This window comes from Talpa occidentalis, unplaced genomic scaffold (assembly GCF_014898055.3).
Source record: "Talpa occidentalis isolate TD23 unplaced genomic scaffold, MPIMG_talOcc4v2.1 talOcc4.12, whole genome shotgun sequence".
In the NCBI taxonomy this organism is placed as follows: domain Eukaryota; kingdom Metazoa; phylum Chordata; class Mammalia; order Eulipotyphla; family Talpidae; genus Talpa; species Talpa occidentalis.
This window is the reverse complement of record NW_023601212.1, coordinates 15813372-15838279: the sequence shown is the minus strand read 5'-3', so window position 1 is coordinate 15838279 and position 24908 is coordinate 15813372. Positions and strand designations below refer to the sequence as shown.

Here is a 24908-nt window from a genome sequence, read left to right as displayed (position 1 = left end):
TTGTTATATAGATAATTCTTAGGCCACTTAGCATAGTGCTGAATGTGTGTTACAGACACGATAAATATTTATTGGATGAACTAACGAACCCCTACACTGAAATTCAACTTCAGGTTAGACTGCAAACCCACAGTTACTAAAGATCTCTTGTCTAATTGGTTTTGGAACCTTTCTACTTAGCCATGCAAATTAGCATGGGTTCATAGGCTCAGAACCTGAAATAAATTAATCTATACTTGAAAGAAACCAGGTTGTGGCTCTAGAAGGATCTTAGTAGAAGAAAAATGTGGAGCAGAGAGCTGGTGACCAGTTGTCGATACAAGTGATACGCTTCTTATCCTCTTCAACCTCCCACCCCACCCCCCAGCATATGGGCAACGTATGTGGCTTTTACCTCCAAGACCCAGGCCAGAGCAGGGCACTGTGCTTAAGAGAACCCAGACAGGGAGACTGTGACCAGAAAGCACAAGGCCTGTCCATGTTAATTACTCTGTAAATTACTTCATCATTATTACTGCTGCTAATATTTGTTTTTACCATTCATTGTCCCTTAAAAGACCATGGTATAGTGAATTTAGAGATCTTCAGAGGGAATAATATAAACCCAGTAGTGAAAGGGTTTGTTTTTCAGAATGGTTTTTAGGTCCTGGACATATTACTACAGCACTTGGTAACAGTGGGAGAGGATTTTGTCAAACGCACCAGTAAAGCTGCCTGTGGCTGAGTTGTATTGTTTCAGGCTATTTGTACATATTGCATTGTGTGATACTCTTCCAGCACCTGGAAAAAGCCTGGCCTTCGGGACTGATCTTAAGAGCTGTTTACAGTTGTGGCCAACCAATACCCATGGCAAAGGGGAAAGGTTTGTGTAGGGAGTGAACTTAAATGAAAAGGCCAGTGTGTGGTTTCCTTAACCCTGTGGAGACCAGCTGCGCTGTAGCATTTGCTGCCAGGAGATAAGACTGCGATGCAGAAGAAGCCCAGACAGCGGTGGGAGCTCTTTCCAGAACATTCTTCTTTGTGACCCACCTGCCAGTGGGAGAAAAAAGATGCCAGGTGTTCAGGTGCTGCTTTGCAGGTACCAAAGCACCGAAGTACATGTACAGTTCCAAAATTTAAATCCTATTTGTAAGAAATCAGTAGAGGATTTAATAGAAGGTTAAACAAATTATACCTAGACACACAGAAATAGTCTGGCCCGAGTCTGGAAAGGCCAGGAAGTCTGAATGTTATAGTGAAGCACTGGGAGGTAATTTATTTTTAAAATTTATTGAACCCACTGAAGCATAAGTGTGAGGATAAGAGAAACCATATGCACACATGGTCTAGAATGAAATTCTTCAAATTGCTGAGATGGTGGCTACCAGTGACTAAGCCATTTTGAATTAACTTTGTATGTGAAAGTCTTTCTAATTTAGTCTCTTCAGGTTTTCACTAGTGGTTTCACTGCCGGCCCGTGTTCCCGTTAGAGCCGACTACAGCAGGAAGCAGGGGGCTGCACATCCTGGCCTGGAGCGGGCATGCTGTCGGGCGAGGCTGGGGCGGGCCAAGGAGACCGCTGCGTGTCTCTCCTGGAGAGAGAGGCAGGTTTAAATGCAGTGGTACTCATCGTAGCTTCTGCTTTCTCCTAGGAAAATGCAATTGTGACATTGTAGTTTAAACTTGTACATATCAAGGGCATGCATAGTTTTAAAACTAGTCTTCAAGTTATTAGTTTAAGTGAGGCCCTGGGTGGGGTGGGGAGCGTAAATACAGTTGTCTGCCATGCGAGCTCATCAGAGGAAGCATCTAAATGAATCGGACCAGAGACAAATCACTGACTGGAATACAGACGTGCTTTGTGCACCAATAACACTCTACTCCATTCATTATTGCAGATATAATTATGGAACCCAACATATTTAATTGGCACGGTGTGCTCGTCTCTGCTGAATAGATTGCATTGTTCCTGTTTGAAAAAAAAAACCCTTATGCATGGTGAATCCATGCACATGTTGCTCTTTGGCTCTCGAGAGGTTTCTTTGTTTACATGATGAGTGATTAACTGAATTGCGGAGCTTGTATGCGTCATCTGCGAAGATGAAGTGAAAGGGGGTATGTGCTCTGCTCTAACTTTGAAGGGCTTTGATTAATTAAAAAACGTATTAGATCTTTATGAGCATGTGTATGCCTTCACTTAGAAATATGTAAATGGAGAGATCAGATGAGTTTGTTATCTGGGCTAATCTTTTATCTGATTCCAGAGAACCGGTTAAAGGAAATTATGTCTGGTGGGATGTTATTGGTGTTTTGAGCTTCAGAAGTGGTATTTCTGAAGAGGGGTGTGGTGACTGAACCCCTATAAATGAGGGCAGTGCTAAATGTGGAGGGGGAACAGGGACTTGGTGAATCCTAGAGACTTTTTTCCTAACTTGTAAGATGAAATGCATATGTGGACAGAGCAGGGTGCAACACAGTCATAATCGTAATCAAAATTACTATGATTATTAATGCAGCTTACATTTCTGAGCATGTACTGCCTGCCCAATATTGTGCTAAGTCTTTTACACTCATTTGTCTCACTGAGTTCTCACAACCATTCTTGTGTCTGCTGCTGATGCCCATTTTGCAGGTGAGGAAACCGAGTCTTGGCTGCATGGCTAAGGCTCACACAACGAAGCAGCTGGGGCATGATCTCAGTTGCCTCTCTTGATGAAGGTCATGCCTATTTCTGCTCTTTGCTCTAAAACCTAATGGGGGGGGGCACAGCTCATGAATTCAGAGCCTTTCTAATTTTAGTCATGTTCTCACTTCATAGACACATTTATGCTTTTGAAAATTAGTCAGAGCTTGACATGGTGGAGAATCTCTCTGGAGGCTTGGAGAGGGGCACGTTAGCACCCCAGAAGTGCAGCTTGTGTCTTCCCCAGCTACAACGAAGACGAGAGAAAGAAGAGACCACACCTGCATCCGTTTTCCGTGCCACAGGTAGTCAGTCCTGCTGTTATGGATGCAAAAGGTCTCTGGTTCAATTTCTTGCTGGAATGCATTCTTCACAAATAAGGATAATCCTTCATTTGATGTTTACTCACATGGATTCCTTCTGTATGCTGCACTGTCCACACCGGGCTTTGCAATTTTTATATATTCTTGCCAGAATGCACTTATTCATTAGCTGTTTTTATTAGTGTTACGGTTGAGATGACATTTTCCATTCTAAACTCCAATTTTCTGTGGCTTTTAATTTTACAAAACAATTACCTATCAGGCTGGAGCTCCTTAGCCTGTGTTTTTTTTTTTTTTGTGTTTTTTTTTTTTCTCTCTCTCTCTCTCAGAGAGGAGGTTTGTGGGGAGGGTTGAAAGTCTGTTCCACTTTTCTTGGCAACCTAGTCATTTTGATTCATGTAAGTGCTCTTTAAATAAAGTTGCAATTGCCTAATGATTTAAATAAATGGGAGCAGAGTTATTTAAGGATTTTCTGGCAAGACCAAAGGTTCCGGATTTTCTCTCCTACCCCTCAGAATTTTCCGTCCTGTTTTGTGCTGGCCGACTAAGAATGAATTTATCAGTTGTGTTCTGATTTATCTGCAACTACAGGCGCATTTATTTGTAGATGTTACCCAGACGAAGCCCGTAGATTTAAAAGTCAAGTCTGAAATTCTAGTTTATACTCAAAAGCCTATTTTGAGTAATGTCCTTTTAATATAAAATTAGAGTTGAAATGAAGATTTTGATCAAATTCAACTTATTGAGCACCTACCGTGTGAAAGAATACAGGTTTTGGAATCTGAAGGACTTGGGTTTGGACCCAGCTGTCACCGTTGCAGTTTTTTAAACTTGGTGAGTGTGAAATTTCCTCTTCTGTAGATATCCTGCTCCTAAGGTTCAGGACAGTGAGGGAATGTGTGCAAAAGCCCTGTGGCACCTGGCATCTGCTGGGCACTCTGTATGTAGTGACTCTGCAATCAGTGCCAGTCACTCTGCCAGTGTCAGGAATTCCAAGGGGGCTAAGACAGGTGTTCTTGTCCTTATCAAGCTGGTAGTCTGGCAATGGCAAAGCATTTTGAGCAGAGGTGGATTTGGAACTATGCAAGCCCTTTGGTTACTTGGCAGACTGTTAATGTTCCAGCATGCCTAACCTTGGCATTAATATGATTGGAACTATTAAATTTATAATGGTGCTTTAGAAGTTGATAATACACATGACGCAAACTCTTTCACTCGATCCTTGGAGAAGCCCTATGTGGCAGACAGGGGTTACATCTATTTTATTATTATTATTATTATTATTTTAGATTTATTTTTTATTTATACAGTAGCTGGGGTACAGGCCAGAGAAGTGGGAGGGTGAGAGAATTCACCAGAGACAGAGCGGGAGCAGAACAGGCAGGCGACTATAAGCACTGCTGAGGGGAGCAGCAGGTGAGACAGGAGAGGTCTGCTGCACCATGTGGGAATCTCCCTGGCCGGCCAGGAATCGCACCCGCACTGCAGAGGCTGCGGACAGCTTCACAGGGCTGCGCTCAACCCGCTGCGCCACCGGGGAGGCCCTACATCTATTTTAGAAGGGACTTGAGTGGTTTCCCCCAAATCATAGAAATTTTTTTTTTAAATTTATTTATTTATTTTTTAAAGATTTTATTTATTTATGCAAGCACTGGGTACAGTCAGAAGCGCGGAAGGGTGAGAGAATTCACCAGAGCCAGAGCGGGGAGCAGAACAGGCAGAATGATGAAGTACACTGCTGAGGGGAGCAGCGGGCAGCAGGAGAGGTCTGCGCGCCATGTGGGACCCTCCTCGGGTGGCCGGAGAGCAGCCGGGGATCGAACCGGCGCTGCGGAGGCTGCGGGCAGCTTCGCAACCCAGCGCTCAACCGCTGCGCCACCAGGGGAGGCCCTAGAAATTGTGGAAGAACCAGCGTTAAGCCCAGGTTTTTGTGTTTTCAGGCCTGTGCACTCTCTACTGTATGGTTCAACTAGTGGCATGTCTTATCTCTATGCACAAGTGTTAAGCCTTTAATAGTAATTTAATGAGACTTTCATGATGTTCTTTTTTGCTTAAACGTTTATACTCAAACTCATCTAACTTAAGATAAAATTATACAAAATGAAATTGAAGTTATATTTTAGCCTCTGTGGGTATGTGACTTTTGAGCTTCTAATTAAACAAAATTATATTTATCCTTTCTATCCTTCGTTCCCACCCAACCCTAGGAGTATTGTGGAGTCAAAATTTCACCTCCTGATTTTACTTCAAGTGCTGTTTCTTTGTGTATTATGATGCATTGTTTTATGATGTCTTAGAAGCTGGACAAATCACATACTTGTACACATTCAGATTTGCTGGGTGTACAATTAATAGTCCGTCTACCCAGTGCCTATTGTTCTTCTCTGTTAATGACAATAATACATCTTTGGGAGATACTCTCTGTAAGCACCCACATTTGTTTCACTGTACTGGATTCAAACATGTTAGCTTTGAGCTGAAACTATTAAGATTACAGATGTTTCGCCATCACTGATTTTCGAAAGCAAATGCAAGAACCAGACCCTCACCCCATCCCAACCACATTGGTCCTCACTGCTCTCCAGGAAGCCTGCCACCGTGCCATTTGTAGAATGTTCCACTCAAAAGGCAGAAGCATGGCTCCACTTCTCAGGGGTGCTTACTTGAACCCTGGAGTTGCTTCACATCCTGCCAGTTATTGGCATTTCCAAATAAGAATGCAGAGCATGCATGCGCTGTCAACTTGATCTTTGAATACGAAGTTGCTGTGAATGGATAGAAATGCTAATGTGCCAGCGATCTGTGAAATACTTCACCGTGTTGGGCACACAACAAATTAACAGGTTCTTTCCTCTCATGAGGAAGAATATTTGAAAGACTGTCCTCTTTCCGTTTTGCAGGAAGGTGTTTTCAAGTTGTTCCTTTCAGTTCGGGGAGAGGCTGCTCAGGTATCTGCATGGGCAGCCTTGGTCACAGCCGGTGGTGGCTTTCCTGGAAGACCGAACAGTGTTCCCAAGTGACTTGACCTCAACTCTTGGGCCCTTTTCTCCAGTTGATAGATTCAGCATTCCAAGGACGCTGTTCCCCCTTTGGGATCTGAGCGCATTATTATTTAGAGTTGAATATAAGGATTTTCTATCAGGTCCGGTATTTATTTATACCCCGCCTCCATTTTTTCTTTGAAGTAGTTCTGCACTTAGAGATACTCCTGTTCTCTCCCCGTACACATATTTTTTTTTTTTTCCCTTCAAAATGCTTTGAAGATTTGGAAAGAAATGATTATAGAGCTTTTGGGGGGGGAGTGAGGCGCTGCTCATGATCTTCACAGCTTCATATAAGAGGCCTTTTGAATTTCTATTTTGATTTTGCAATTGATCAAAAAAAAATGGGAGGACCCAAAGGCAGTAGCTGGTGAGAACCGAGAAGGATTTGCCATATTAATAAAAAGAAACTGAAAAAGAGAGAGTCCAGAAAGAGCAGACTTGCCCTCTGTTGAGGCCTTTCGTAGTCTCTCTGGTCAAAGAAGTTGCTCCACCACCAGGGGTTGGAAGGAAGGTCCTCTCCAGCACTTCCAAAGTCAGAAATTCCTATTTAATGAGCCTTCTTATTTTATTATGAACAGTCAAGAAAGGTTAGAGGGGTAGGGAAATGGTTTCTTCCTAAAATATCAAAAGATAAGGGTGCAAGATCATCCCTTAAGATAGACAAGTGGGCAGATATACCATGTGAGCACCAGTAAGAGGCACATCCTTTAGAATGAGATTTGCCCAAAGGAATGGTCTCCGACCTCCTCTTGTCATGGCTAACCTAAAGTGAGCTCTTGAAAAGACAGAGCATCTTCTCATCCTCACAAAGAGGACTGCAGGCAGGTGGATCCTGGCCCTGACTGCGGGCAGGTGGATCCTGGCCCTCCATCAGGAACAACATGTGCATCTCAAGTCCCATCTCCTGCTAGAATTTATTTGCCTTTTGGTTTGTCTTTTTGCCAGGAGCTCTCAAGGAATCTGAAAGGTGATGTGGTGTCTTTCCATTTCATGAGGTTACCCTGACACTCTTTTCCTTGATCCTATGGCAACGCCTGCTTCTTAGGGCTTGAAAAAAATATATATTTAAATATAGCATGAAAGTGAGCATGAAATACTGAAAGAGAAATGTCTGCCTGGCAAATTGTGCTTCTGCTCCAAGACAGGAACTCGACTTCCGCCTTGATTTACCTGCAGGAAAGTATCTTTTGCAGACACTACTGAAGTTTTTCTTAAATTCCTCTGCTTTCAGTTGTGTCTCTGGGAACCATTCATCTTTGTCACCTGCTTTCCTTCTGCTATTTTTAGCCAGGTGCCAAAGGCCTTACAGCTTCCTCAAGTGAAGGATAAAGAATTAAGATCTGTTGTAAACAAAGACTCATCACAGTATTTTTTCCCCTTCTTTTTGCTGTGAGAGCTTCCTTCAAGTTCTCCTTTAAGTCAACTTTAATTGCTTAGAATCTGGAGGACTTAGACTCTCTAGGAGAGAGAACTTTGTCTATTTTGCTTCCCAAATCATTGGAGAGGCAAGACCATTAACAAGAATTAGCATTCTAGAAGAAGTGAATAATAAAGGACTAATTTCTCTTCTTTCCCTGTTTCCATATAAAAAACTCTAGATGGGGAGGAGCTGTAACTTGATCCATTTAGGACTGTGCCAGTATTTGTTTAACTCATTTGGTTAATCTCAGGACTTAAGAGTTGTAGTGCTTAAATATCATTTTTTAAACTGCTGTATAGGGTGAAATACTTAATTTAATGGATTTGTGATAAGAAAATAAATTTTTGGTATAATTCATGGCCGACTCTGGGAAAAAACAGTTGTAGAAGAAGCTTCTCCTTCTCTAACATAGAGCATTTCCTTCACAACTAGTCTAACTTGGCAGCTAATGTAACTTTATGTAACTAAGTAATTAGATAAAATTCATTCAACTAATTAACTTATTTTATCATGGCAATATCAGATGCTATGAGTTAGATTTTTCCCTTTAAGAAAATAAGGCTTGGGCCTCCCCGGTGGCACAGCGGGTTGAACACAGCGCTGTGAAGCTGTCCACAGCCTCTGCAGCACAGGTTTGATTCCTGGCTGTCCAGGGAGATCCCCACATGGCATGGCAGACCTCTCCTGTCGCGCCCACTGCTCCCCTCAGCAGTGTATTTGGGTCCGTCTGCCTGCTCTGCTCCCTGCTCTGTGTCTGGTGAATTCTCTCACCCTCCCACGCCTCTGGCCGGTACCCCCGCACTTGTACTTGTATAAATAAATAAATCTTTAAAAAAAAATAAGAAAGTAAGGCTCCCTCCTGAATCATTTCTTCCATCTCCATGTTAATCACTCTTACCTTCCCCCCTTAAAAAATTATTTTGAAGACTGAAGTATGATAGAAATTTCTCAGTTGTGACATTTCTTTTCCATATAAACTTTGTACTTTATTACGGTGAAGAAAAACATATAGTGAAGTATTGCATATGTACAGAGTCTGGAAATAATATTTTATTCTGCCATTCTTCCAAGTTGAGTTTTGTGCTGATCTTATTTTTATCTCTCCATCTATGTTTGCAGGACTGTCTGTTTCCCCCAAGTGTTAATGTAAACACATTTTATTTTGAGACAGATCAGTTCACTTCCCTCTGGAAATCCATTCCTATAATGTGGTAAACCTCAATATAACTCTCCGGTCCGAATGACATTTCATAACTGTGTACAAATCAAACATACTGTTGATATTAAATGACAACATTTAATGCTTATGTCAACAATTCACTTAAGTCTCATTTCATTAAAATACTCCTGATCTGCAGGGAAGCCTCTTGTCTGCGTGGATAAAGCACTTGACTTTCACCCCTGGTTTCCAGGTTAAAGTGCAGTTGGTGAGCTGTGATTCAGATGGATTTCATAGTTTTTGGCTAGAGGCATCGGAACCAAAATCTGGTTCAGGTAATCGGAGGAAATCTTGGCCACTTGGATGAACGAGCATCAAAACCAAAGCTTTTCCTCTCATTCCCTGTGTAAGTCAACTTATCTTCAGGGATGATTTTCCAAGAAAATCTTTGAGTTTATAAATAAGTAATTAACATGGTTAGGAAAGTTAACTCGATTCACTACTTGGTTTATTCTCCCTGCATTTTCTCTCTACCTTACCCTTCCCCCACAACACAACACCCCCCTCACCCCCAACAATTCATTATTGTCTCCAGGCCATTTCTGTGCCCACCTATCACTGGATCCTCTCCTTCCATCCCTCCCCAGGACCCCTTGGCTTGTATTGTCTCCCAAGCATGATCCTAATTTACACACCAGTCTTCTGGACACATTCTCCTCTGATTCTTTCCCTATAGTCTGGAAAGAAGCCCAGCACAATTAGGACTCTCTTCTCCCTCCTCACTTAGCAGGGGGAGTGTTTCCCCCACTTCAGGGATCTTGGTATCCCCACTTTAAGAATCGGCCCTTTGTTGGGACTGCTTGTGTCTTAAGCTAAGCCATTGTAAGGGTATTTGAATAATAAATAATAATAGTTGCTGCTGTATGAATACTAACATTTTTGTTTCATATAACTGCTTGAAGTTTAGGGGGAGGCTACAAATCACCATCTAAATCTTTTTTTGTGTGTGTTGTACCTCCTGTCCTGAGCAAATGCAGGATGATAAATAGAGAGGGGGTGTGAGAGGGGGTGTGACATCTTCAAATGGCCACAGGGGCTTCATGCCGAACCTGGGGTGATGCGGTTGTGCCGACACAGGTATCTCTTGCTTTTTGAAAGTTTTCATCTCACCACTTTGCTTTTATGAAAAGTCTGCATTAGTGCCATATCTGAAGGGCATTTTTGCTTTTACAGCAAAAGGCAAAAAAGCAGAAACAGCTTTCAGTGTTTGTTTCACAGCAGTGGTTCTAGAAGCAGCTGCACCCCAGCAGCAAGAGGCTCCCCCAGCTCCTTCCCTAGAACTCTTTTCTCAGGCTGCATGTGTACCCCAACATCTCCGCTTGTGCTATATGTTAGTGTTAGTTTACATTTCATGTGCTACTTGGTATGATTTGGTAGGTGGTTTCCTGGGGTGGAAACTCTTCATTTTCCCCCCCATGTAAGTGAGTATCATCAGTTCACTCTCCACTTTCAGCCATTGTGGCCTAGGCAGAGGTCCACAGGAACACTACTTGTGGGTGGCAGGAGAAAACCTGTAAATGCAGAGACACCCTGAGATAATTTACAGCCCTTTCCATAGAGGAGCAGCGGTCGTGAGCAATAAGTGGCTGTTAGGCCTCTCTCAAGTCTTGATAACTGAAGGAAGGCAGATAATTAATACAACCAAGATGACAGTGGGCCATAATTGGCTGCGTATTATGAAGTTTAGACATTTCCCTCCCTTCTATCTCTGAGAGAAAGAAATTGCTCTAGCATATGTGAGTAGAAGACATAAAACTTGCTACAGCAGTATTTTTATTTCCAAATTATTCTTAAAGCTATTTAAAAGTCACCACAGAACGTGCTTCACAGAAGCAATTTCATGGCTCCTTTAGGTTTTTGTGTAAATCCAGATAACTGAAATGTTAGCCCTGATTCATTATTAAAAAGACAGGAAGTACACCCAAGCTGGTGGTGAAGTCTGGGTATAGTACAAAGGAATTGGGGGTGGGGGGTCTCTTGAGCTCTCTCAGAGGATTTCTGTTGTGATTGGTAATGTAAGGGGCATTTGAAAGGTGATCATCATTTGAGAAATGGTTCTGAACTAGAAACTTGCTAGCTCTGAGTCCCGTTAATACTGGCAATGATAGCCATTTTCCATTCCATGAGATCAATTTGGAACTTGAGCATAATTTTATTTCTGCTTCACAGTTCTTAAAATCCTGTTTGGAAATGTCATTAGGAGGATAAGGGATGTAATGAAAAATACGTTTTCTCATGTACCAAATCAAAGTGTATAGTTATGGAGCGGCTATCTATACTGAACAACAGTTAGCAAAATGAATCGGCTGCTTTCTACATTTGAAGTTGCACAGTGTAAAATTCAATGAAACATCCAATAACTGGAAAGATCGCATCAGCATCAAGGATGCATTTAGCGGGTTGCCTCCTACCACATTACCAGAGTAGAAGCACAGTTTAGAACCAAAAATAAAAGCTATGAATGAAGTTAAGAATTGTGGGAGGCCTGGAGGTAGAAAGATAAGTAGGAGTGGTGGTGCCTGGAAACCCAAACTGGGCTGCGTGCAGAAGGAAACTGACAGAAAGATAGGTCTTTGGAGACCAGTATTTTCTAAGAATGGTGTGCCTGTCAGCTTCTGCTGTGGAAGCCCAAAAGTTACCTTTAGAAACTAGCATCTGCCAGGCCCCTCCCTAGTAGGGCAGAGCACCTTATTTCTTTTTTTTTTTCTTTTTAAAGATTTATTTATTTATGCAAGCACTGGGTACAGTCAGAAGCGCTGGAGGGTGAGAGAATTCACCAGAGCCAGAGCGGGGAGCAGAACAGGCAGACCGACGAAATGCACTGCTGAGGGGAGCAGCGGGCATGGCAGGAGAGGTCTGCGTGTCATGTGGGACCCTTGCCGGTGGCCGGGGATTGAACTGGCACTGCCGAGGCTGCAGGCAGCTTCAGAGCCCAGCGCCCAACCGCTGCGCCACCAGGGGAGGCCCAGATCACCTTCTTTCTTGCTTTTTTTTTTTTAAAGATTTATTTATTTTTATACAAGAACTGGGGTACAGGCCAGAGTCGCGGGAGGGTGCGAGGATTCCTTATTTCTAATGGTGAAATTTGCCAGGGTAGATAGAATGACTCTACCCTATTCCCAGGTCGCATGCCAAAAAAAAAAAAAAAAAAGTGGAGGGCTTTCCTTCCATTTAAGTTTCTTAACAAATCTTTTTAAAGTGGGAAGTTATTTATTCCATAAATAAGTGAATTAAATGAATAAATGGGAGAAAAGACAAGATTTGTTTTTTTCTGGACAGGTTTTGTTTTCTTTAAGAAGATTTGGCATATTATTTTTTCCAAGCATAAAATGAAAAGCAGAATGCAACAAAAGGGATGCAATTTAAGGTGTATGTGTGTTTTCGTTTCACAGAAATATAAAATCCGATTGTTGAACTCACTTGAATGTTCGGAACAATAAAGTTAAGCCATTTTGAAATATTGCTCTTTACGCATTGGCTTAGGGAAGTACATGTTTTCCTATAAAACACTGAGAACATTAAGTGATGACATTGCCAGGGAAACGCACCTTGCCATCTTAAATAGTAGATCCGACTTTTAAGAATGCAAATGTGAAAAAACTGGCAGTGGAAAATTACAAGAAGCTCACATATTCTTGAGTTTTCTCCATCTGAGTTTTAACTAGGGGCTGCTTCTGATTATGGCTCTTCCAGGGGGAAAACAGTTTTACAGGACTGACCTTAAGTGCAAAATGGATAGTAATTCAAAGCCCTGAGGGGGCTTTAGAAATGAAGGTAGCTTATTGGTTTTGGCAGGGAAAGGGTTGGCTGGTAAGACCACTGAGCCCCTTAACTGAAAATGCTGACAAGCTGAGCAGAAAGCATGTGTGCTATACCAAGCACAATCATTATTTTCATTGGCAAAATGTATTGCTCACAGTTTTAGGTAGTCTGTCCATTTTGTCAGTAATTTAATCTAGGTCGGAAAAGGCATGGGGTGTAACTGCTATTGTTGCACATCCCTGCAGGCATCCCTGGCAGGGTCTATTCCAACTTTTAATGAGGAGCCTTGCTTTATGTCGGGGTCCTGCTGGTGGCTTGCAGTATCTATTTTGGGGTGTTTTAAGATGGGGTGTAGCTCTTGAAATTGAACAAGGTGCCTACCTAAAAGATGTTGAGATCCCCACCCCCATCTCTGCTCCTTGTTAAATTGATAATTAGGTGAGACTCTTAGACAGAGGGATTGTGTGGAAGGTGATAGCTTTCCTTTGAAAGGAAGAATAATTCTGAAGATTTGAAATAAAGAATTTGAAGACAGAAACTTAATATATTTGATATCTTCTATATTTTTATAGTAATTTTATTTTACAATATGTGCCAACAATACATGACACTTTGAATAATGCATTTTTTATACTTCTTTACCCAAGAATTTAACTGGTACATTTACAAGATGTGGAAATACATATTGACTTTGTAATATTGCTACTAAGCCCATTCTTTTTCTTTCTTTGCCTGACAGTGATGCACTCTCACCCCATCCCTTAGCACAGATTCATCAATTATTCAGGGTAGCTAATGTGCCGTGTTTTCTATTTTTCAAAAATATTATAGTTTATTAACTTGCTTTGAGAAATGAAGAAATAAAAGGATCACTGCTTAATGCTTACAAGTTTCATATACAAATGTGGGTTGGTTCCTTGTTTACATCATTTGGGAATATCCTTGGCAAGAACAAGAGGCATTTCCACACTTTGCTGCATCGTCTTTAGGTCAAACAAAAGTGTCGGTGGAGAGAATTTTCTGGGCTGCCTGTTAAATAAATTGATAGTAAGTAAGCCTTCACTTTTTTCCCAGTCAGATACAAGCAGAAACTGTTGGGATATTCTTTTCCTAACATATTCTACCTATACCGCATAGGAATTGTAGTAGTATCTGATCAGAGTGAAATAAAGAAGGGAAAAGGTTGCCTTTTAAGAACAGGGATGAAAAGAACCCAACCTTTTATAATTCCTATTAAAATATTTGCTGTTTATTGAGTATTAGTTACGCATCAGGCATTAGTCTAGGGAACTATTTTTTTAAAGATTTATTTATTTATGCATACAAGAACTGGGGTACAGGCCAGAGGTGTGGGGAGTGAGAGGATTCACCAGAGACAGAGCGGGAAACAGAACAGGCAGATTGACCGAAGTAAACTGCTGAGGGTAGCAGCGGGCGAGGCAGGAGAGGTCTGCTGCACCATGTGGGTAGCTCCCTGGCCGGGGGAGTCAAACTCGTGCTGCAGAGGCTGTGGACAGCTTCATCGGTTGCATCTTAACCCCTTGCACCACCAGGGAGACCCGATCTAGGAAACTATTACCCTGGGTCCAAACGAGAACAAGAAACCATACAAACCACCATAATTTGAAGAGGGAGAGTTCAGTATAGACTCATTCACTGCAATGAGAGTTGGGGAAATGAGGGATTTGCTAGTACCTAGTAAGGAGAATTCTAGAGATGAGAAGATCAAGTACCAGCAGCCGCTACCACACTAGGACTGAGGCAGAGCACCCAACAGAGTCCCATCTCCCCCAGGCTGACAGCTGCACTGTGTTGGAGTCCTCACAGCCATGGTTCCCTATGGCAGAGAAGTTGCTGTGGGTCAAGCCGAAACTATGCCCTCTAGGCTGCTGGGGAAAACGGTTTGTGTGTGAGAAGGTGTTGCTTTGGAGGCATCTTTTGATAGAAAAATTGCCTGAAGAAGGTGCTGGGGAAGTTGCTGGCTTTAGGATACACCTGGTGGCCCTGCTCTGTTGGACCAGAGCACTTGGAATCTGTAACCTCAGGAGCTGGATCCTGGAGAGGCCTATGCCTTTTGCAGTGTCCCTCTCACGCCCTCTGCTGACAAAGCTTAACACTGTTTCAGTGGATAAAGGGAAAACAATGAGGGGGCCCAGATCCATTTCCACAGAACGGACAAAATGGGTGCGTTTGGAGTTGCAAGGAAATAAACCACTAACCAGGAAGGAAATCTATGCTCTTCTTATTTAATACTAAAGAGAGTAGAAGTAGATATTAGCTTTTTTTTTTTTTTTTTTTTTTTTGCAGGTGAAAAAATATTTAAGCTTTTAGTGATTGAATGACTTGTTCAAGGCTATAGCTAATACATGGCACGGCCACATTTCAGATTCAGATTTCTTATTTTCCTAGGCTCATGTGCTTCCCTCTAACCTACGTGAAATATAGATACTAACAGTGCAATCTGGAAATGGATAATTGCATTGAATGCCCTTGTCTAGATATCATATCAGAGAGACCTCTGTTTACATTGTAATTCAGTTCACTTCTGCCTTGTCCTAAGGACAGGGGAAGCTGTCCTGGAAAACTACTTGTTGTGCTTTTACCATATATGTCGGATGTTGAAACTTAAAGGATTAGGTTTTATCTATTTCAGTAGAGTTCCAGAAGTCTCCTCTCTTTTCAGTTTGAGTTCAGGCTGCATACACGTTTAACCATTTATTTGACAGCTGCCAGGAGTCTCAATCGGGGCTCTCAAGAGAGCAGGGACCAAAGGTGATGATGACTCTTGGTGTTTTTACTTGAAATGCTACCCCCACCCCTGACCTCTCCCCCCTCCACCACAAGACTGCCTTCCCAGGACATATTGGTTGTTTCTTTGTTTGAGACTGACTTGATGACATTGCTCTTTTGGAACCTCTGCGGTCTTATTAGGCATCTTATGTTGACCTAATTTTGGAGAATAGATTTATACCTCAAATTTGGTAAAGGAAGTGTTCTTTTCAGCTGATCTACACTATAATTTTTGGAATTATCTTATCTTTTGACTTTGGGGGTGAGTTATTTCACCTCTCCAGGGCTTAATTCTTTCATCCATCCTTTAATCTGTGAAGGGAGGTGGCCTTTCTAAAGCTCCTCTCATCTCAGAAACCGTCAGTGGCTATTTCTAGTTTAACATCTTTTGGCAGCAGTTCCAAAAGTGAGCTTTCAGTAGTCTGATCCTGTCCCTGGCAAGTAGTTGATGACTTACAAATAAATGGAGAATAGTGTGATGTACTAGTGAGAATGTGGTTTTGGAGTCAGATCCAAAAATGTTGAAATCTTAGTGCCAAAACTTGGTAATGAGGTCTTAGCTGATGATTCATTTTTCTGTGGCCTTTTGCTTTGTGTTATGGGAGAGACATTTTCTGGTCCATTGTATTCATGCGGAGTAAGAGAACTCATGTATGAAAAGCACTTTGTATCGTCACAGGCACATAGCCAGTGGTCTATACATGACAGATATTATTACTGTAAAATTGTAAGCTCCTTGAGGGTAGGGGTGCTGTCTTCATCTTACTTGAATTGCTTGTAGTGTTCATTATCTAACAGGCACTCAGTTGCATCACGGTTTTTAACAGATACACTCACATCCACTAGGAGAGTGCTTTCCAAATTGAGTCTCTTTACGAAGTAAATATTTTCCATATGAATAATCACAGTAGAGTTGATCTGTTTTCTAAGCTTAATTGCACTTATTCTTCTGTCTTAAAGCAGTACATCTTAATAATTTTATTAAATTTCTTGTTAGTAATTTTCTGACTACATGATCCTTTGATTTTCTTTTTTTTAAACCATTATTACATGGTATAATAGTAGGGACATTGTTAAGGATTCACAATGTGCTAGTCATTATTCCAGGCAATTTACACAATACTAATTCCTTTAAGACTCATCACTCTTTTATAACCTCCTTTGTCTGGATGAGAAACTGAGGCACTAGCAGTTTAAATAACTTGCCGGAGGTCATGCAGCTGATAAGTTTGGAGCAGCAGCTTGGCCCCGATCCAGTGCTCTTCACTCCTACCTTACATTATTTGGTTCAACTCTCCTTTTGAAGCACTTCATCGGAGGTTACTGATGAAAATACAATTAAACTCAAATCAGCCCAAGTCTAGAATGAAAGGGAAGGCGTATACTTCAAGGCAGCTTCACATAAATCTATTTTTAAGGCTTTAAATACATTTGAGGGGAGGGGCTTGCCTTCCATTTTCCAAATGACTTCTGAGATCAACAACAGCAAAAGCCAAAAATGAAACTTTTATGTTTAAAGATTAAAATTATCTTTGACTCTATGATCTCTTACAGTTATTAGTCCTCTTCCTTGCCAGACACTTAACCTTACCTTTCCCCTCTACATTCCCAGTGCCCACCCCCAACCCCAGTTAACAGCAATAACAACATTTCGCTTCATGAATTCTCATCTTTCTTACATGGACCTAGGGTAAGTTCCTCCAGTGTGCCTAACTGCTTACTGACACTACCTTTTGATATTTAAGTAGTCTCTTAAACATATGGGGAGACAGAGATTCATTACTGATAATGTAAAATATTAGTGATTTGATTTCATAATAATGATGAATAAAAAAGTGGGATCAAGGGCATATTCTCAGATTGCATTAATGAAGCCCCCAAAGTTGTCATCTGCTTCCCTCACCTCCAGTGCCTTTGGAGATAGAGATCTGAGAACTAGGAAACCTGGATGAAGTGTATGTATGTTTAGATGCCAACAGCTTATTCCATTTCTCTCTGTTTTTTTCGTAACAGCATTATTTTCACTGTTAGGAAAAAGATTGGCTTGGTAGACTTTAGGAACCACTTTAGTCAGCGTGGATAAATGAAAAAACACAAGTGATCAGCTTTCATCATGACAAATGGAAACTGTCATTTAATTTTTATCCCCAATTATACAGCTCTGGGACCAATTTTTCAGGTGGAATGTTGGAGCCATTAAAAAGAAATAAGTAAACTATACCATATTCCATCATTTTTCTGGCAGCTAACCAATGATCTGTAGCCTTATTACATGTACGTTTTTATAGAGATATTTTTTTCTCTTAAGTTTGCAAAAGGATTTATTAACTCTTTACCGATTTCTTCTGGAATGTGTCTCTAAGAGAATTTTCTTTTTATCACTTAGTGTTGGTTGGCGTTTACCTTAGATTTTAACTGACAGCTATGCTCATTTTCACCTTTTCTGGTTTTTGATTACTAAAATCGCATGGGGTGATGTTTCTTTAATTCCAACTGGAGTTATGTTAGTGGGCCTACAGATTATGTTAGTTGGTTACAGATTATGTTCATTTGGAGTTCAGAATGTGATTTATTAGAAAAATAATACATTTATAAAGCCCAGCCAACTGCTTCTTGTGTGCTTTCTTGATTCTAAAATGTTTGGGTATTCCCTTCTCTGTTCTCACCGCGTTTTGTCCATTCTTCTGTTGTGGCACTTAATATATAATGTTATACTTTATCTGATTTCATGACCATGTTCCTTAGTAATCTGAAATCTAGGGCTATATACATTTTACTATTCGACTTTTTTATTTTGCACCTGCAAGCTTAGCAGAATGCTTGGTATATATTTGATACACAAAAGATATTTTTTGAATGATGAAATGCTTTTTTTCTTTTGGAGAATATTTATAGTTAACAATTCTTCAATACTACTGAGATCCAGGATCTTCTGAGGACACTAAAACCCTTTCTAACCATGCATTCAATCATTTTGATTCCATCTAGAAAATTTTGCATGTATCAGATAGTCCTTGAATTTTACAGGTGAGAGAAATTGAGATCAAAGATTACCAGTGATTTGCCTGATATTAAGAACCATAGAGAGAGGTGTTTTGGGGATGGGAATGTGGGAGCTGTCGCTTGGTAGCTTCCAAATCAAGAGACACATGGAAAAACTCCCAAATTTGGGACTTTGTGCCCAGATCACCCAGTCTACTACTGTATCATAAAAAACATGATTGATTTGTAGCTAAGATCTAAGGGTGCAATGAGGGTGATGGTCAGAAGACCAGGTTGTTGGCTTTTGAAGAAGCTGGTTAATGGAGGAAGCCTGTTAACTATGTGAGGAGTTTTGACGTTCTGTTTTTGCCCCCTTCATTCACCTAATTAGCCAGTCATGGGAGACCGTGACTTAGAACCAGAGAATATTTGTATTTGTCCTTACTTGATGTGAGGGTCAGAATAGTTAAACTTAATTTTCAATAAAAGATGTGCTGGAGTGTATTGTTAACAATAAGGCAACATTTTCTTCAGATGTATGCCTTGGCATATGCTAAGAGGAGAAATGATACCCTCTTGTATTTACTTATAAAACTGTCATCTGGTACCGTTACCATTAGAATATGCAAGTAAGCTTATAAACATGCTGATGAAAGAACTCTCTTGGCTGGGAATCTTTGATAAGCAAAAGGTGTTAGATCATGTATCTTGTCCTCAGGGGTGCCGGACTAAACAGCTGCACTCATCCTTATTAATTCCCGTAGCCTCCAGTTTCCGAAGAACCAAATGGCCTTTTTGTACGAGTCACTATCACAGGTAGTTACTTTTAGACAAGCTGTTGGGAGTGTTGACAGAATAATCTGGTTTGGCATACAGCGAAAGGTGTGGCAGTTTGGGGTGTCCTTTCTAACTTCTTTTCCCTGTTAGTGATAAGGAGGAGTAAACTCAATGAAATAAGTAGACATGATTGCTGCTCTGTCATAAGCCATTGCTTGTGGTAGGTATCTGTTTTTAAGGCTACAGTAGGTCCTCCAATGGGAAGAACTCTCAGATTTGGCTAATGTACCTTCACTGATGGAGAGATGGTAATCTCCTGCCCATTCTCTCATGTTATAAATGAGGACTTCTGGGACTTTTGTAGGAGGTGTGGGGCATTGGGATGTGGAATTGGTGAGTCACAGAATTGCAGAGTTGGAAGAGACCTGAGAGAAAGTCCTCAGCATGAAGCTTCGAAGTGGACCTTTTCATTTCTAGATAACTAGAATGGAATGATTTTTCATATTATGATGACATTAATTATTCTCTGTAACATCTACCTATTGGTCCCTTGCCTTGCTCCCTAGAGGCTAATCCTTGCTTGTCACTGTCCATTTAGTGTGACATCTTGAGTGTGTAGTCTTGTTTTATGTTCTCTTATATATTAAATGCTTTAACATCTCTATGCCTTTGTCATATGCTGTGCCCTCAGCCTTCTTTGTCATCCTAATTATTGAATGATTGAATTCAGAAGTTAGTTCCTCTGCACCTCTATTCCTCCCATGGCTTCTGAACCTGCTGGCCCCCCTTTTGAGTAAGATAGTCTTTCTGGATATGCACTGTTCCCCTCTCCCCTGCAGTCCACTCCACATACCCCCACCACCACCCCAGAATATCCACATACCTCTTACCAGCCTATACTTTGTACTGTGTTATAGTTTCCTATTTGTTCAGGGGCCTCCATTCTGCACTGAATTGAGTGTAGGCATCATATCTTACTGTATCATAAGTTTTGGGTTCCTAATGCAGTGTCTACTCTCAGTAATATGTCACTAAATGTATGTTGTTCCTATCAACTTAGAGTTGAAGTAACTATCACTTTCCCTGTGTTGTTTTTTTTCTTTACTTATTTCCTATATAGTTTTTTTTCTGTAGCTGTGGATATTAAGATACGTAATTATACATTGTTCATTGAACTTAAGACAGTTGAAACTCTCTGGGCTGTTTAAGTTGCCTGATTGAGGGTTTTACATAAAACTGGAAATTGAGGAGTATTAAGAGGGGTGCTGGAGTTATCCCAGAACAACTTCTCATAGATTTCACAGTCCTCATTTCTTTCTGAAGACATTAGTCTACAGCATTTGGGTGATTGGTGTGAATGAGAGTCAGTATCTTACTCACTTTATAGAACATTTGATCATGGTTATAGATTTAATAGCATATTGAGCAGCTTTCTTATTCAAAAAAATCCTTCACCTGATATTTAATGGTATGTTAAAAACTCACCTACTGCTACCAAATGGTGGGTTAGATCTTTGTTCCAATGTTTTTGCAGTTTTTACAGTAGGATCTAAATTATTATTAAATGTCTTGGTAGAAATGAAATAATATTCTAGTTCTTTAGAAAATCATTTTTGTCTTATGGCATATTCAGTATCTCTGTAAGGTATACCCATTTTATATTTGAATGGTCAAACCATCATGGCACCGAAGTGAGTAGCCATTGGTGTGTTCCATCCTTTTTTGGAAGGTACAGCACGTCCCATCCTTTTCACATAATGGGAGAAGCTCTCAAGTGACACGGATGTGATTGCTGAGCCCTTAGGGACAGGTGTGAGATGGCAGGGCAAAAATGATTGCATTTTTTTTTTCCACAAGAAAAAAGGTCATGTTCCTAGTTCATATTTCCAAGGGCAAGGATTGCTAGAATACTAAGCTAAAACTTGGCTTAGAGCCATTGAACATCCAGTTTTCTCAGAAGCTCTGAAGGAAAATGTCACAAACCAGAGTCAGTTGATCATGATTCACATGGTGGCCTCTTGGCCCCTTGGGCCTCATGCGAGCCTCACTCCTGCAGCAAGTACCATTTCTTCCAGATCACCCTGTGCTGCCTGCATGGGGTTAATACATGGATACTTGCATTTGAGGAGGGATGATGTATGTCTCTGAACAATAAAACCTCCTGCTTGATTATAGTCCCCATACAATTCCCACCCCCCCTTGTTTTGATCCTACTGCCTCCGCCCCCCCCCCATAGTGTGTCTCTGGTTTATAGTTGCTTATTGGTTTTTATTTATTTTATTTTTTTTAAGATTTATTTATTTATACAAGCACTGGATATAGTCAGAAGGGCGGGAGGGTGAGAGAATTCACCAGAGCCAGAGCGGAGAGCAGAGCAGGCAGACTGATGAAGTACACTGCTGAGGGGAGCAGTGGGCGGCAGGAGAGGTCTGTGCGCCATGTGGGACCCTCGCAGGTGGCCGGAGATCGAACCAGCACTGCAGAGGTTGCGGGCAGCTTCGCAGCCCAGCGCTCAACTGCTGCACCACCAGGGAGGCCCTGATATTTTTAATTTTAATTAGTCTTTTTCCTGGCCCCTTATTGTGCAAAAATGAAAAAATGATGTAAAAATATATAAAATTAAAAAAATAATAAAAAAAATAAGTAAATTAAAAAAAAAAAGCAAAACCTCCCTGCTTGAGATTTTTCCCTGGTGGAAGGCATACTTTATTTTGACTTATTTTCCATTCAAGATTTTAACAACTATTTAATAAGCACATGTTTGTGCCAACCACTATATGGGATTGTAGTTCCCATACAGGGAACTACAGTCAACAGGAAAGATAGAAACCTGTCCTCCAAGAGCTTCAAGAACAGAGGGAGTGCAGGCAGACCATTACAGTGTATTATATGTGGTGAGTATAGAGAGAGCCTCTGTCAGGAGAGGAAATGTTTTCTGTGTAGCATATTGTTTCAGTGATGAAACAAAGCCAAAATTCAGTGATGAAACAAGCCAAAATTACGTCCCCAAATGTATTGGGGGGAAAAAGATTATACTAAGTAATCTTTTTTTTCCTCCCAAGTCTAAGTGTGGATGGAAATATTTATGTACTTCAGACATTAAAATTCTGGGGCATTTGAGTGACGTATGAATACAGAGGTGTAGAATTTTTAAAATTTGACCTGCCTCCAAAAGTCCAAGATATATGTTTGCTGTACTTTTATAGTTCCTGCCACTTGTGGAGCTGTTAATACAGGAACCGATCTTAAAAAAAGAATGTGCTAGCATAACAATTTATTACAAGCTGATTCCTTTTAGAAATTTTTCAATCCTACTCTTGTGTTTTATGGCAAAAGTAAACCAGAAAAAATGAGCAATTGTCCATCCTCCCAGTGCAGATATTATTAAAAGACCTTCCGTGCTCCTGGAATGTTACACATTACCTTTCTCCAAACACAGCTTGGCTGTGCTTTGTCACTAAAGTTAATCTGAAAATTTCCCATAGATAACTCCAAAATGAGTGTACCTTCATGACTTTGCATAATTGTTTTTCTTTAATATTGCTGAGGTCAGCATGTGGACATCCCTCCAAGACATTAAAGAATTGGGCCTTAGAAGCTGCAGTCTATCAGCAGACCATGTCCTTTGAGGTCACAGATAGAGATGTGCAGAGTGCTTCAGTGTATTCATTCAACAAGGGTAGTGTGGAGGGACCAGTAGGTGCAGATGTGCAAAGTAATGAACAGTTTCTAGAAGAGAGCAGTTTTCAGTTTTTGGGTCTCTCTCATCCTGCAGTCAAGGCTGTGATTGAGACGGGCACCTTTCTAAACACCTCTTAAAAAGGACATCATGGCGCCAAAACTTTGGAAACATGAAAGTCTTTCCTATGCCCATAATATCTTTCCCTCCACCCCATTCCTTTACCTTTGGCCATTTTTTTTTGTGGGGGTGGGGGATGGGTTGGTAATGAACCCCTCATTAGACTTCTATTATAAAATCATCTTACCAAGAGTCCCTTGCTGGAGGTTGTTCTAGGGGCTCATTGATTGACTGTTTGGAAAGGCCTCCTGTTTGGGTAAAGTTTTGTGACTTCTTGGCATGGCAGGTGGAGGACCTGCCGGTGACTTACTGCGTTCCTCTCAGAATGGGCTCCCTGATGATAATGCTTCACCTTTAATACTGCTTGACAGGATTTAACCGCACATGCAACAAATCAATGCAGGCTGGAGCACAGATGCACTTGATCTATATTGTTTGTCTTCTTTTGACTGATGCAGGCAAAAGAAACCATCAGATAGCTTCTTGGTTAATACAGCTTTGTTCTGTAAAGGAGGCAATGAGGTATTTGAGGATGCATATAGCCAAAACCTGCAATGAGGAGGCTATTACCAGTCTGGACAATGAATAGTTAATACCCAGTTACACTATGTTATAAAAGGAGCTTGGGTCTTTGGAACAGACCACCTTATGTTCAAGTTCTCTGCTGGTTTACTAGTATCATTGAAAAATATAGCCCACTAAAAATCCTAAATGATCCTTTTAATGAAAGGGGTATCATTTGTGAGTGGCACTTACCTATAAATATTTTTAGAGCCATGAAAATAAATTAGACATGGGCTGATGGTTTGTTTTTCTGTCTTCTTTATTTTTTTTACTCCTTCCAAACCTCCATGAACAGTTCTGACTGTCTGACTTGTCTCATCGGTTCCTTCCACTGCTGTAGAACATCTGTTGGAAAATAATGCTTGTCCTGTCAGTTTCCAGAATCAGCAGCAAACCAAAGTGTGTGCTCAAGGTAGATGTCAGCATTATATGCTGCTGCTGAAAGACACCAGGCTACTGAAAGACAGAGCTAATCCTATACTGGGAAAATTCACTGTAAAAAAAAAAAAAAAAGGTCTGGACCCTTCTATTCTGGAATAGGAAACTCATCCCAAAATGCACCAAGTGGATGCCAGCAAAGATGTGATTTTTTGGCACCAATACAGGATGATTATTGCGTATTATTTAGTGGACAATTCTTTGTTCTGAGACTCGGGTATACTGTTTTGCTGGAAGCTCACAACAGATCAATAGTAATTTTGTTATGGGCCAGATGTCAAAACAGAAATGTGCTCTCAAATCCCATTGACTTGCTATGACAACTAGTATGCTAAACTGCATTTGCTCAGCAATCGGGCAGTACTCGTCCGCCCGTAGCTCTGCTCTCTTTCCTGTGGAGCCTTAAAGCTGTGTATTGTTAGCCCAGATCCTCTTGTTTTGTTCTCCTTTCTCTGTTACGTAGCTCTTCTGATCGAGAGTAGAAAACCCTCCCCTTTTCTCCGCCCTGGTAATAATTTGGGTGTGCAAGCAACAGCCACACTATAACTTTCGGCTACAGGTGTCATTTTTATGGTAATAATAAAATCTGTAGTAGGAAAATGGCTCTGAAGGAAAGGAGCCAGCAAGAAGTGTGTTCTCCTCTTAGCGACTCTGTAATCCCACTTTGAAGTTTTAATTTTGTGTGATTAAGATTTAGGAGTTGAACGTTTTGTGATGAAATGGAACAGGGCTGCTGACTTGCCTACTACTTAAGTATATCCCTGTTTCTCATTTCTGCTGCTGTCTTCCGTGAAACTGCTGGTTATCCACCAGTTTTTGAGCAGGGTTAGAGTGGCATCCATCTACAGTCAGGAAAGTTCCTGTGCTGATTTTTTATTTTGTAGAAATATTCAGAATAAAAATGAGGGCAGCAACTGGCAGATTTGGCAGTTCAGCTGGGTAATTTCAGGTGGTTTTAGTTTTGTAAGTCTAGAGAGAATTTGGTGTTGTTCTTATATCTTACCTATCAGGGTCTTCCCTTCTCCCCATTTCACAAATCAAGAGAAGAAAGAAAAGGACTTTTCTTCATAGACTATGAAAGGATTGAACAAGCTTAGAATTTTTGTTCATTACGATCACAGAAATTTC

The 24908-nt window shown here is 40.9% G+C and overlaps 1 protein-coding gene and 1 long non-coding RNA gene across 13 annotated transcripts in view; one reads left to right on the top strand and one right to left on the bottom strand.

Moving 5' to 3' along the window:
- The window catches only part of CADM1 (cell adhesion molecule 1), a 315335-nt gene that overhangs the window by 40197 nt on the left and 250230 nt on the right, over positions 1–24908 (top strand). The window lies entirely within an intron of this gene.
- The window catches only part of LOC119240697 (uncharacterized), a 51493-nt gene continuing 27277 nt past the window's right edge, over positions 693–24908 (bottom strand). The window contains exons 3-6 of one of the 7 annotated variants that reach the window (XR_008551034.1): positions 23535–23687; positions 22966–23281; positions 13318–13459; positions 693–1029 (exon numbers count right to left, since the gene is read on the bottom strand). This is a non-coding gene — a long non-coding RNA (uncharacterized LOC119240697). Of the gene's footprint in view, positions 1030–13290; positions 13460–22337; positions 23282–23534; positions 23688–24908 lie in introns of those variants that run through there. The other 6 variants (XR_008551033.1, XR_008551035.1, XR_008551032.1 and 3 more) reach the window with 6 other exon arrangements.